Here is a 12,941-nt window from a genome sequence, read left to right on the forward strand (position 1 = left end):
TAGTGATTGATTACGGTGTAAGCTGACCCTGTGTCCAGCCAGAGGGAGAGATCCATCCTGTCTGGGGTCACCCGGTGATACATTATGCTCTATGAGGGTCAAATATTTGACGTGCGCGCGCATGCCAGATGGTGACGGATAGATTGGCAAAAGCTTTAGCACGTAAATTATATATGGTTGAAGATTTCAAATCTAGCACTTTTCATGACTATTGCACCAGAGATAGGCTTGTCTGCTCCCCATTACCACCATGACCGTTCCGTACAAACCCCCCTTTCCCCTTAACCAATTATACTTACAAAAAACATGACACCAATTTTGGAGTAAATGGCCAACATGGCCTTTTATTAACAACACAAATTTAAATACACCAACCATTCCTTATAACAGAAACCCAAAGAATTGTTGTTGGTCTTTGAAGGCACCCCTAAACAATCCGAAATGCACCTGCGGACAACCATATACACTAGGCTTCCAGCCGCAACCAACTAGCTCGGAGACAACCATACCGTCCGCAGTGCAGCACCACCACCTTCCAGTTAAACCTTGGTTAACTGGGAATGTCCCCGGGCATCCCATACCACCGATGGGTCCCACACCATTGTTTTTACCTTCCAAGATAAGAACCGCCTCCAAAGACCAACAACCGCCACAGCATGCTGGGTAAGCCCTTACCCATGCGTGCCACGCCACAAACGAACAGCCCGCTGTATGCCATCCTGCAGCTCCAGGGACCATAAATCCGTCCCAACCGCGTTCAAATGCACCCCATCACTCCGAAGATACCGCCAAGTATCCACCTCGAACTCCAAGTGCCGGACCACCAACCCCCCATTGTGACTAAAGAAACGCCCCACCTCCTTGTTGACCTTGATCCGAGCCTTGTTGAGCCGCTCCACCGACCGCGCCCAACGCCAAGAGGTGCGGGCGACAATGTCGGACCACACCACCACAATCCCCGGATAATCCCTTCGCAACTGAAGAAAATCCAGCTTGACATCGGCACCAGCTCCCGCATGGACCTAACCCCTAAATCATTCCCACCAGCATGAAGCACAAGAACATCCGGTGGCCTATCAAGCCTAGCAAAACGCTGCACCTCGGGCACTACACGACCCCACAACATGCCCGGCACACCTATCCAGCGGACACAGGCCTCCTGTCTAGCTAACCCCAGCTGTCGGCCATTGGGCCGCATATCAGCCCGCCGGGCCCCCCAAAACACATAAGAGTGACCCAGGATCCATACCAGGCACAACGCTCCATCTGAAAGAAAGGAAAAGCAATACAACCAGAACAATAGATCACAGAGACAGGACCGAACTACCCCCCAAAACCCAGGGACCAACAGACCAGGCCTCCCACTATTCCCTCAACAGATGCGGACGAACGTACAGGCGAAATCTCTGGGAATCCCACCTACCAATGCGTTTTACCACCTCATCAGACAACCCCCACCTGGCAGCTTCCGTAGCAGCCCCCATCCGAAACGAATGCGAAGCATACAAAGATGCATCCAAACCAGCAGCTGTCAAACACCGTTGAAAAACTGACACAAATTGAAAGCGCGTTAACGGGGACCCATCAGCGTGCCGGAAAAAGGACCCCTGCCCCACTGGACGACAGGACAAAAACTCCCGAACCGCCCGCACCGGGCACACCAGTGATGCCGGAAGAGCGAAATAACGCACCCGCGCACCACGTTCCAATTGGTCCGTCTTGGACCGACGGACCAGCACCTCCACCCAGTCACCGGAGCACGCGACCTCGTCCACCAACAACCCCCCAAGAACCGATTTGGACAGACTAACGAGCTCCCCAATACGCAATGCCCCAAAGAAGGCCACCGCAAAGGCAGCCCGAAATAAGCCCACCTCAAAGTCCGAAGAACACACCGTCCGCAGATGCACAAACAAAGACCCCAACAACTCAAAGGACACCGGACGACAAGAATCCTTACAGCGATGAGCCCTCCGGTAACCCCGGAGAGCCTGTCGAACCCAAACATCCTTCGTGAAATCCCGACACCCTTGCAACTTAAAAAAGAAAGCCAAACCCGCCAGACGGTGATCCACCGCAGCAGCCGACACCCATTGCTCAAAATTCCACGTCACAAAGTACAATACTGCCAAAACCACCTCCGGCCCCCCAGGGATCAATATCGACCCGTTGTAGCAGATCCAGCCATTCCCGCCAGACCCTAGACCCCAAGTCGCCTCACTCACCGAACACCGGATCCAGCCTGCAACGACCCCAGGGCAATCTCCCACAGCAATTCGGGACAAGGAACCCCGCGTTGCTATGCCACCGGCGCCAACTCTCGGAATTTGTCCCACTGAAAATGAGACAAAGCGTCAGCCAAGGGAGATGCACAGCATGGAGAAAAACATTCAGCTGCAGGCAATGCAACACTAAATGGCGAAGCAAGTCCACCACCGGCCGGGAGGAAGCCGAGACCCGATTGATGACCTGAACCACCCCCAAATTGTCACAGTGAAAACGAGCCTTTTGATTCCGAAAATTCACTCCCCAAACCTCAACCGCCAACACCAACTGAAAAAATTCCAACAGCACCAAGTTACGAAGAAGCCCCGCCTCCCGCCAGGAAGCAGGCCACTAGGCCGCACTCCACCGACCCTGGAAAAAAGCCCCATATCCCGCTGAAGCCGCTGCATCTGTGAACAATTCCAAGTCAAAATTGCTAACAGGGCCAGACATCCAGAGAGCCCGCCCATTAAACTAATCCAAAAAGGTGTGCCACAAATGCAAGTCCTCCCGATGATCCCGAGTCAACTGAATAAAATGTAAAGGGGAGGTAATCCCCGCCGCCGCCAACCGGCGGCAGAACACCCGACCCATGGGCAGATGTCGACAAGCGAAGTTAAGTTTGCCCAACAACGACTGCAAGGCCCGCAGCTGAATTTTTTGCTTGCCCAGCACCCCACGGATTTCCCCTTGTAGGGCCAACAGCTTATCCTCAGGCAAGCGGCACTCCATCGCGCCGGAATCCAAAACGATGCCCAAGAAAGTCATCACCGAAGCCGGGCCCTCAGTCTTATCCACTGCCAGAGGAATCCCGAAACGTTCAGCAACGTGTTGCAAAGTGGCCAGCAAAACTGCGCATACTCTGGAATCTGGCAGATCCACGCAAAGAAAATCATCCAAATAGTGGATGATCGAATTCACCCCTGAGACATCCCGCACCACCCACTCCATGAATGAACTAAACTTCTCGAACAAAGCGCAAGATATAGAACACCCCATGGGTAGGCACTTATCAACGTAAAAGGAGCCCTGCCAATGACAACCCAAAAAACGAAAACTGTCCGGATGAACCGGCAACAGCCGAAACGCCAACTCAATATCTGATTTCGCCATGGGCGCACCGCGCCCATACCGACGAACCCAGAAAACTGGCGCATCAAAAGACGTATAAGACACCGAACACGACTCCGGATCAAGAGCATCGTTCACCGACCCCCACTTCAGGAAGGACAGGTGGTGAATTAACCTAAACGCACGCGGCTCCTTCTTGGGCACAACCCCCAAGGGAGAAACAACCAAATCCGAAAATGGAGCACAAGCAAACGGACCCCCCATCCGTCCTAACCCCACTTCCTTACGCAACTTAGCCGAAACCACCTCTGCATGCCGCAAGGCTGACCGTAAATTCCGAGCTAAGGGAGGAATCAAAGTCAAAGTACACGGGATGCGGAAACCCTCCGAAAACTCTGCCGCCAGCAGCGCTGCAGCTGCCCGATCAGGATACCTTTTTAAGAAAGGCCCCATCCTTTCCACCCGCACCGGAGTCCTCCCTCTTACCCGCATGCTCTCCGGGAAGGCCTCGACCCCGCTGGAAACAGCGCGACAACGGATGGGAGCCACCACACACGGAACATTCGTGCTTAAAACGGCAGGACCCTCCAAATCGACACTTCCCCTCCTGTAACTGCCAGCAGAACCCCCTACGCCTGGAGGCAGATTGTCCCGGGGAGAACGAACCACCGGCCCCGCTCTGAAAAAACGAACCAGGGGCCCTTGCCGGCGTCATGAGTCTCATCGAAAGGCCAATGTCCTTATGATCCCAACGCAACGACGGGCGAACCACCCTCCGCTGCCTAAACTGCTCCTCGTACCAGAGCCACGCAGTACCCCCGTAAACCCTGTGAGCCTCACTAATGGCATCAAGGTAACAGAACAGTGCCGAGCAATGTTCAGGAGCCTTCTCCTCAATAACACTGGCCATGATCGCGAACGCCTGCAACCAATTTGCAAAGGTACGCGAAATAAAACAAAAACGCCGTTTCTCCGCTTCCTCCCGCCTACTCTCGTCAACCCGGGACCCATCGAAAGGAAAACGCTCCAAAGGCAAGAGCGTGAATATATCCACGTACTCCCCTCGCCAAATCTTCTCCCGTACATCCGACCGTAAGTGCGCACCCAAAGGGCCCTCAAAACACACGTACACTTCGCACTTGGCCGAGTCCGCCAAGCCGTCAGGCCCGGACACCCTCGAATCCTCAGTCAAAACCGCGGAGGTGGCCGCAGAACCCCGGTCACCTGTCTCTGCCGGAACAACCCCTATCCCAGACCCAGGAAGAGAAGAGACCCCCGGGCGCCGCACGGCCCCGCTGTCCTGTAATAGAACCCCGAAACCTTCCCCACCATCCGGCGGGAGCCACGCAGAAGCAGGCCCAGGGGCCCCACCACCGCCCCACTCAAGACGCCGCAACTGGTCCCACAGACCGAAAATCACATCACCGAGACCCCCACCCATACCCGACGGGGGAACGCCGACATTGCACGCCGCAGAGGCCGCGCCCACAGTAGCGGCCCGACCACCCCCCAACAGGTCACTTAGCACAAAAGAAAAAGAGACAGACCCCAGAACAGGTAACTCACCAGGCTGCCCAGGAGATGCCCCATCAGCCGTGTGCCCACAATCCACCATTGCAGAGCGGCCAGCCGTCGCCCCCGCATCGGGTTCCGACAGCTCGCCCTCCGACCTCTCTTCTTCCTCACGATGTCCGGATGGCCTCCCAGTCCCAGGAGCCACGGGTCCTGCAGGTCTGTGCCGCTAACGACTCCGCCTCCCGGCACCAGCCACGCTCACCGCTGTCCCTGGGCTCCGACCTGCAGCACTCCCAGCTGCACTCCGCCCAGCTCCAATCCTCTGCTGATGCCTCTGTGGAGCCAGAGCACCAGACTTTCCAGGGGGCCCACTGGCCGCAGCAGGAGACAGCCCAGCAGCTGCAGAACTCCCAGCTGCACTCCGCCCAGTGCCGATCCCACGCTGCTGCCTCTGTGGAGCCGGAGCTCCAGACTTCTCAGGGGGCCCGCAGCAGGAGACAGCCCGGCAGCCGCAGCTGTGCGCATCCCACGCAGGGCTCCCTCCCTGACCGGCACCTCGTCAGTGGAGGAGCCGATGATCCGTCTTCCTCTGCGCCACGTGGGCGAGGGGGAGGGGCTTCCTCCACGCGAGACCCCGCCCGCCGATGGCGGGGATTCCTCCCGGCTTCCCCGCTAGCAGAGGCAAGGGAGCGCCCTGCCAGCGGGGCCGGAGGGTCCCGAGCGGAGCTCCCAAGGTGGCGCTGAGCTCTGGGAGGGGGGGGGCCTGGGCTAAACCGCTCCGGAGGCCTAGACCTCCAAGCACATGGGCGCTCCCGCCCTCCTGCTGCAGGTGATGAGCCCGGATCCTGTAGCAGATCCGAGTCCATCCAGTTACATTTATGCATTCACATTTTTTTCTCTATTTGTTTGAATCATGGTACACACCATACTTCATAAATATTTGAATTAAGTTGTTTTTATTCCTATTTTTTTTTATTATTCATACACAGTGTCACACCAATAATTGAACCAAGTTACTTTTATTCACATCATTTATTGATTTTCACCATTATCACAGTATACACAGCGCTACACTATTTTCCTTATCAGTTTGTCCTGGTACATTAACTTTGCAAATTAGGCCTATTGAGTACTAGCCACAAACTATACGCTTAATTCATGACGCTAACACACCAGGATAAGGGTCCTTATGATCAAAAAATTATTATTATACAGGATTTATATAGCGGCAACAGTTTGCTCAGTGCTTTACAATACAGCAACAATACAGTTCACTACAAGAGGGATAGGAGGGCCCTGCTCCTCGGAGCTTACAATCTATGATGACAACTATTTTCATGTTAGAGCCAATACATTTGGAAGTTAGTCACATGGCTAAAAATAAATATTCTTTGTCTGATTGTGGACAAGGTCTACTGCGCCCGTGCACGTAGGGTAATGCCTTGCCAAAAGGAGTGCTCACCAATGCCCGAAAACAGGCGGAGGCTATGGTCATGTAAAAACTCAAGAAATACAGCAGTCCCCGACTCAGAGATGAGCCACTTGTAGGCAGCAATAATGTACAGAGCTTCCCTGTAAGATGTTCCTTCCATGTCACTACACACTGCGACGGATGTAGATCTTGCATAAAGAGGGACATGCAGAGCCCTTGCCCACTCCACCAATCCAGCGTACTTCCATTACCTCACTCCCAGTAACAGAATGAAACCTCGCTGGACACATAGCTGAGCGGGTCTCATACGTGTCCTAAGATAACTCTTTCCTTCCTGTGCCTAGTGATCAGTCCTTAGATCTCCGTAACACTAGCCCACTCCCAGTGATCAAAGGACATGGACAGCTAGGGAGGGAGTCAGAGCACTGACCCCCTTGCTATTATAGGTACTACCTATATAGGTATAGGTATATTACTAAGGTACTACACCAAACAACTGGTTGCTTGCAGCTTGTTCTTCCTCTAGGCTACCTATGGCAACTACCTCCTCTTTTTAGCTTTGTAAGTTAACTTTTTTGTAGTAGTGTTACTTGTATCCCATCATGCTATTAAAGACCCAGGTTCTTTAGGAATAAGCCAAAACCCGGCGGACTGACAACTCATGGGGCCCCAGGGCAATAGGAGATCATGGGGCCCCTGTGTCCTTGCCCAAACTCAAAGAAGCCTATGAAAAAGGTACCAGGGGCATCTCATGGGGCCCCCTACTGTCCCCGGGCCCTCGGGCAGGGCCCGAGTTTCCAAATGGTCAGTCCGCCCCTGCCCAACATGCACCCCTTTGAAGAACTTCAGACCAGGCTGTTGGCAGTTCAACACAGCATGTACAACCAGAATAAATGTCCTTTCCCCATCTATCTTAAATTGCAGCTGCCCCAGCATACCTGCAGAGGCAAAGTCCTTTTGGGTGTAGTCCATAACTGGAAGAACTTGAATAGTAGTGTCTATGGTCACTGGAAATCTCGATGAGTCGGTGTTTCAGCAATGGAACACGGCTTTCAGCAAGCTTCTGCAAAGTTCCCATTCTCTTGCTTGCTTTCGACCCTGGGACCCGAACCTCTTTCCTTTTATATCACAAAGGAGGGGAGGCCGGACCCCAGAAAAAGCCTGCGAACATGGTCAGGAAAGGCAGCAAGAATTATTAACTCCTTCCCTCTCACCTGGGCAGCCAAATAACTAACTAAACATACAGTACGGCAGGCAAGCTGCCTACATGGTGATAAGGCGGAGCTAAACCTATGTAAAAAAAAAACATTGCCTACAGGCTGGATCTTTATTGTAGAAGAGACATGCTTTTTACCAGCCTGCTTGCAGTCTTCTTTAAAATGTACATATGTGCAGCTTAGGGTACATTCTCAGCATGGTGCCCGTGGGCCAGGATGAATGAACTCCTGCAGATGCACCAGAACTACATCATCCTGCGCTGAGCAATCAAGTCGGCTGAAGGCACTGCATTCAGAAGAAGCCGAGGAGATGATGTTGAACACACCTCATTGGAGAGTGAGTAATTGGACAGTTTTTTTTCCGCTTTATGGGCTTGTTCACACTTGACTAAATTTCTAACTCTTCAAAAACGCCCCTATAGCTTTCGACAGGCATTAATGAGCTTTAGTATGGGCATTCTACACGCATTAAAAACGCTCCCCAAACGCCCTATGCGCAGTGTTGAGGTGTTTTATAGGCATTTTACAAGCATTAAAACTGCACTACAAACACCTATAATAAACTCTAATGGTATTAACGCCCCGCAAACGGCTCACAAACGCCCCACAAATACCTTCCAGGCGTTTAAGGAGCATCACCATAGACTTGAATGGGAGGCGTTGAAAGGCGAGGAGATGCTCACACTTCATGTTTTGCTAATAATATGAACAGCACTGTGTGCTGTCCATAGTATCATTTCCATAGGCATCTGAGTGGCGTTAAAAACGCCCCTCAAACACCTGCTTTGAAAGCTAGTGTGAACTAAGCCTAAGACTTTGTGAATTGGGCCTTATGAGAGCTGGTCTTCCTCAATTTCGACTTGCTCTTTAAATTTGAAACCTTATGCTATACATAAAAGAGGTCACCAGCATTATACATAGTATGGGGTAGAGCAAAAGCAAGCCATCTGTGTTCAGAAATTACAAAGGCTGAAAAGTATGTGTCTATTAAAAGTGCAGTTACCTTCGTTCTAGCAATGCAATTGGGTTGATTTACAAAAATTGGACACTGCAAAATCTGGTTCAGATCTGCCTAAAAATCAGCTTCCAGATTTTTTTGTCAAAGTTTAATTGAACAAGCTGAACTTAGAAGCTGATTGGCTACAATGCACAGCTGAACCATATTTTGCACGCTCCAGTTTTAGTAAATCAACCCCAACTTGGTTGCCACTGAAACCTTTGTCCACTTTTCTTCTGATTATACTGTCTTCAACCATCTTGATTGTCCTTTAGGTGGGGCCTAAGTTAGGTACATTGTTTGGGAGGAAACACACACAGAATGTAATGCACTGAGGTATTTTATGTAAATCCTGAGCAGGATTCTTTGTACAACAAATCATTGAATATTCAGTCTCAGCTGATGATGGCTTCAGTTCCAGGAAGTAGTGTTTTTTGGCAGAATACCGTAGGAGTAATTTCAGCAAACTGTACTAGCTCCACAATACCGGACCAGCCAACGGAGGGGAAATAATGCAGAGGAAGCCTTCCCTGAGCTTTCCCTACTCGACTGCAACACTTCCCTACGCTAAACACTGTCCCTCACAAGCAGGTTCCTTTCCCTGTCCCACCACTCCCCAAAAGTGCACCAAAATGACGCGAGTTCCCTTATTTAAAAGGTTTCCTCACCCAACATGGTTGGTGATAAACTTCTCCTCTCAAGGGACTGGAGAGAATCTCTAAGGGACCAATTCCCGTACAATATCTCCTCTTCTCATACAACAACCCAGATAGCAAGCAATTGAGCCGCAAGTCTGAAAATGACTTGCTAAGCTATTTCTAGACTTGCCAGGTTTCCTAAGTTTGTTGCACAATTGCAGCAAGTCCGCATTGCATGACTCCACATCAACCTTTTTTGCAAACATTCTGCAAGTCTGCAGCAAGTCCTGGTTCAGTTATGTTGTGCAATAGTCATCCAACCACAGGGGCCACTGCAGCTGAATTTTCATGCTGTAGAGTTGCAGAGCTCTTGCTGTAGACTCACCACTGCAACTTTGGTCTTGCTAGAGACTTGCCATGCAAATTTGCTACAAATTGGAAAAGTGTCAACTAGAACTTGTGCTTCAAGTGCTCTGCAAGTGTATAGCTTGCCAGTGAAAATGTGCAGCAAGTTAACCTCCTCGGCGGTATGATTATTTCCAATTTTTGGTGCTGAAAGCGGTACCATTTTTTTGCATGGAAATATGTAGTTTTTTATTGTAGGCTGTAATTTTTAGGAATAACTCACTGAAATCTGTCCGAACAAGAGTCTAGTAAACATCCCGGGTATGATAAAATTTGAAACACGAAATCATAAATTATAATTTAATTAATAATCATAAAAAATAATAATATAATAATAATAAATTTAATTCAATACTATAATCAAACCAAAAACACTGAAATTTGAAATACAGAGGCAAATTCGCACATCGCTGAGCAAAGTCACAAAATCGTTTTCAGTGTCTAAGCAGTAGCGGACAAAGCAGTAGGGACAAAATATACGTGAAATGCATTCAAACAGCAATGTTTTATTATATAATAATAATTTTTTAAAAAATGACATTTTTGAAAAATTTAAAATTTGCCACCGGTTCCGGCGCCCGTACGTCCCAACGTCACAGGCACCGGAACACAGAAGCCGGATGCCGGCATCGGCCGGAGGAGATGGCCAGGGACGCTGCAGGGGACACATCGCGGGAGCGAAGGACAAGGTAAGTGCTGCAGGGACTCCCTGAGCAACGCCGCATGGTAAGCCCGAGTGTAGCTCGGGGTTACCGCTCTTGGTACTGAAATTTTACCCCGAGCTACACTCAGGAAAACCGCTAAGGAGGTTAACAAGACTTACAATTGAACACTGCCACAATATTTTGGCAAGTTATCCTTGCTATCTGGGAAATGGCGCAGAGCCACCATCAGGTGGGAAGACTAACGTCACCTGCCTACAGTCCAACCCAATATGGCGTAACTCCTGCGTGTTAATTCACTGCAGCACCTGAAGTACGCTAAGAATGCACACTGTGTTGAGCATGTGCAATTCAGTGTGCAATCTGACAAAACTTGGTAGCAGGCAGGTAGGAAGCAATAATTGCAGAAGAGACCTACAGAGTTAAACGTTTGGTAAACACATGTCGTTTTGGTCCAGAGGTAAGAAAAGCCAATTCTCCTTCTGCTTTATGCAACCAGAGTAAACTGAAATGAAACTGACACAAAGACATTTAGTTTAACTTAAACATGACTATCAGGGCAAAAAAAACAAAAACATTCAGTACATCTATGCAATACATGCACATTCCTTTATGTTCTATCCATTTAAAAAAATGCTGCAAGTACAGAAAAATGCCTGCTAAAAGGAGAACTCCGCTTTCTTTAAAAATATAATAAAATGTGATCTGTAGCTGCTGTCATTTTTAAAAAAATCAATGCAATACGGCGGCCTGGAGGCATTCTGTACAGTGTTTGCAGACCGCTCCCTAGAAACAGGGGCGGACTGACCATTTGGAAACTTGGGCACTGCCCGAGGGCCTGGGGTCAGTAGGGGGCCCCATGAGATACCCCTGGTACCTTTTTCATAGGCTTTTTTGAGTTCGGGCAAGGACACAGGGGCCCCATGATCCCCTATTGCCCGGGGGCCCCATGAGTTGTCAGTCCGCCCCTGCCTAGAAATGTCATTTTCTGCTTGTGTGATTGGCTCACTGATTTCCTCAGAAGTTTGCAAGAAGATACAAGTACGATTATAAGAACCCACTGAAATAGAAATTAGATGAGATACTCCCTAGAGGGTTAAATGCTTCTAAATGGATACAGACAGTGTACACGGATCACCCAGAGGGGATTGTTGTATTATCAACAAAAGTGGAGGTAGGTATTGGGGTAGATTTACAAAAACTGGAGACTGCAAAATCTGGCTACATGGTAGCCAATCAGTTTCTAACTTCAGTTGTTTAATCAACCACTTCCCGTCTGGCCATTGTATACAAACGGCCGGACGGGAGCAGTGCAGGGGTGGGTGGCTGTTTATAAACGGCCTCCCCACCCCCTGCTTGTGCGCGCTACCTGGGAGCATGCAGCACCGCAATCCGGTGCCTGCTGTGTCCCTCGGACACAGTGGAACACCGACCGTCGTATGGGACCTCTGTGCGAGGTCCCGATCATGTGATCACTGATTGTCCAATCAGTGATCACATGCAGAGTAGTAAGCAAGATGTCACTTCTGACATCATTGCTTACTACGTGTGAAATCTGTGAATGATCACAGAGGTCACATGGTACAAGGCTTTTAACAGCCTTGTACCATGTGACAAGCTGTGACCAATCACAGTTCACACAGTTTTTCTCAATGGCTGCAACAATGCAGCCAGAGAGAAGGAGAAATTATTGCTTTTACAGCCTTTATGGGTGTAAAAGCAATCAGTGTAAAAAAAAAAAATGTTCATCACCCCACACAAGAAGTACAGTGTCACCATGTGACACTGTACTGCTAGGGTGACAGTATATAAATAAAAAAAACAAAAAAAACCTAAATAATAATATAAAAAAATAAAATAAAAATTTTAAAAAAATGTTTTAAAAATTATAATTTTTAGTTATAAACTAATTTAGGGTATTTTTTTTTTTTTTTTACTAATAAGATAACTAAATACATTTTTGGTCAAGATTTATGATGAAATAATATTTATTTGCAGAATTTTATAAGAAAAACACTTTTTTTCAAAAATTTTGGACTTTTTCATTTATATAGCAAAAAAAAAATACCACCAAAATAAAGCTTTATCTGTCTCAAAAAAATTCTAAAAAATTCATATGGGTACAGTGTTGCATGACCGCGCAATTGTCATTCAAAGTGTGATAGAGCTGAAAGCTGAAAATTGGCCTGGACAGGAAGGGGGTGAAAGTGTCCGGACTTGAAGTGGTTAAAGTGGTTCTAAAGGCTCAAGCCTTTTTACCTTCATGCGTAAAAAACCTTCTGTGTGCAGGATCCCCCCCCCCCAGCCCCCTTAATACTTACCTGAGCGCTCGTGAGCCCCGATACAACTAAATTTGAGTGGTGAACCTAATCTTGGCTGCCAAATCCGCTAACCCACTCACTTTAACCCGGTTTGGATGTTGCAACGGTCTCAAGGTGACCGTGCTGACCAGGGTGTTTTATCTGTTACAGGCCCTCTCCATCCGCCTTCCTTAGTGTTTTTCAAACAGGTGAGCTCCCTGTTTCAAGCATTTGTATGGTCCCTTTAAGCTTCAGCTTCATCACCTCTCAAAATGTCAAAGTGGGGTTGGCCTCCCAGATGTACAGGCCTACTATAGGGCGGTTCATCTAACCAGGCTGGTTGATTGGCACTGTCAAACTGAGGCGAAACATTGGGTGGCTATGGAGTTGGAAGACTACAATGGCACAGTGAAGAACTATCCCTGGATTACCTCTCCGT

General features: G+C 49.1%; 1 pseudogene; it reads right to left on the minus strand.

Moving 5' to 3' along the window:
- Positions 1 to 671: 671 nt before the first annotated feature.
- Positions 672 to 5,376, minus strand: LOC149450464 (uncharacterized; annotated as a pseudogene).
- Between the last annotated feature and the right edge of the window lie 7,565 nt (positions 5,377 to 12,941).

The sequence above is a fragment of the Staurois parvus genome, unplaced genomic scaffold, assembly GCF_062004578.1.
Source record: "Staurois parvus isolate SC_StPar_1 unplaced genomic scaffold, SC_StPar_1.0 ptg000574l, whole genome shotgun sequence".
Classification (NCBI taxonomy): domain Eukaryota; kingdom Metazoa; phylum Chordata; class Amphibia; order Anura; family Ranidae; genus Staurois; species Staurois parvus.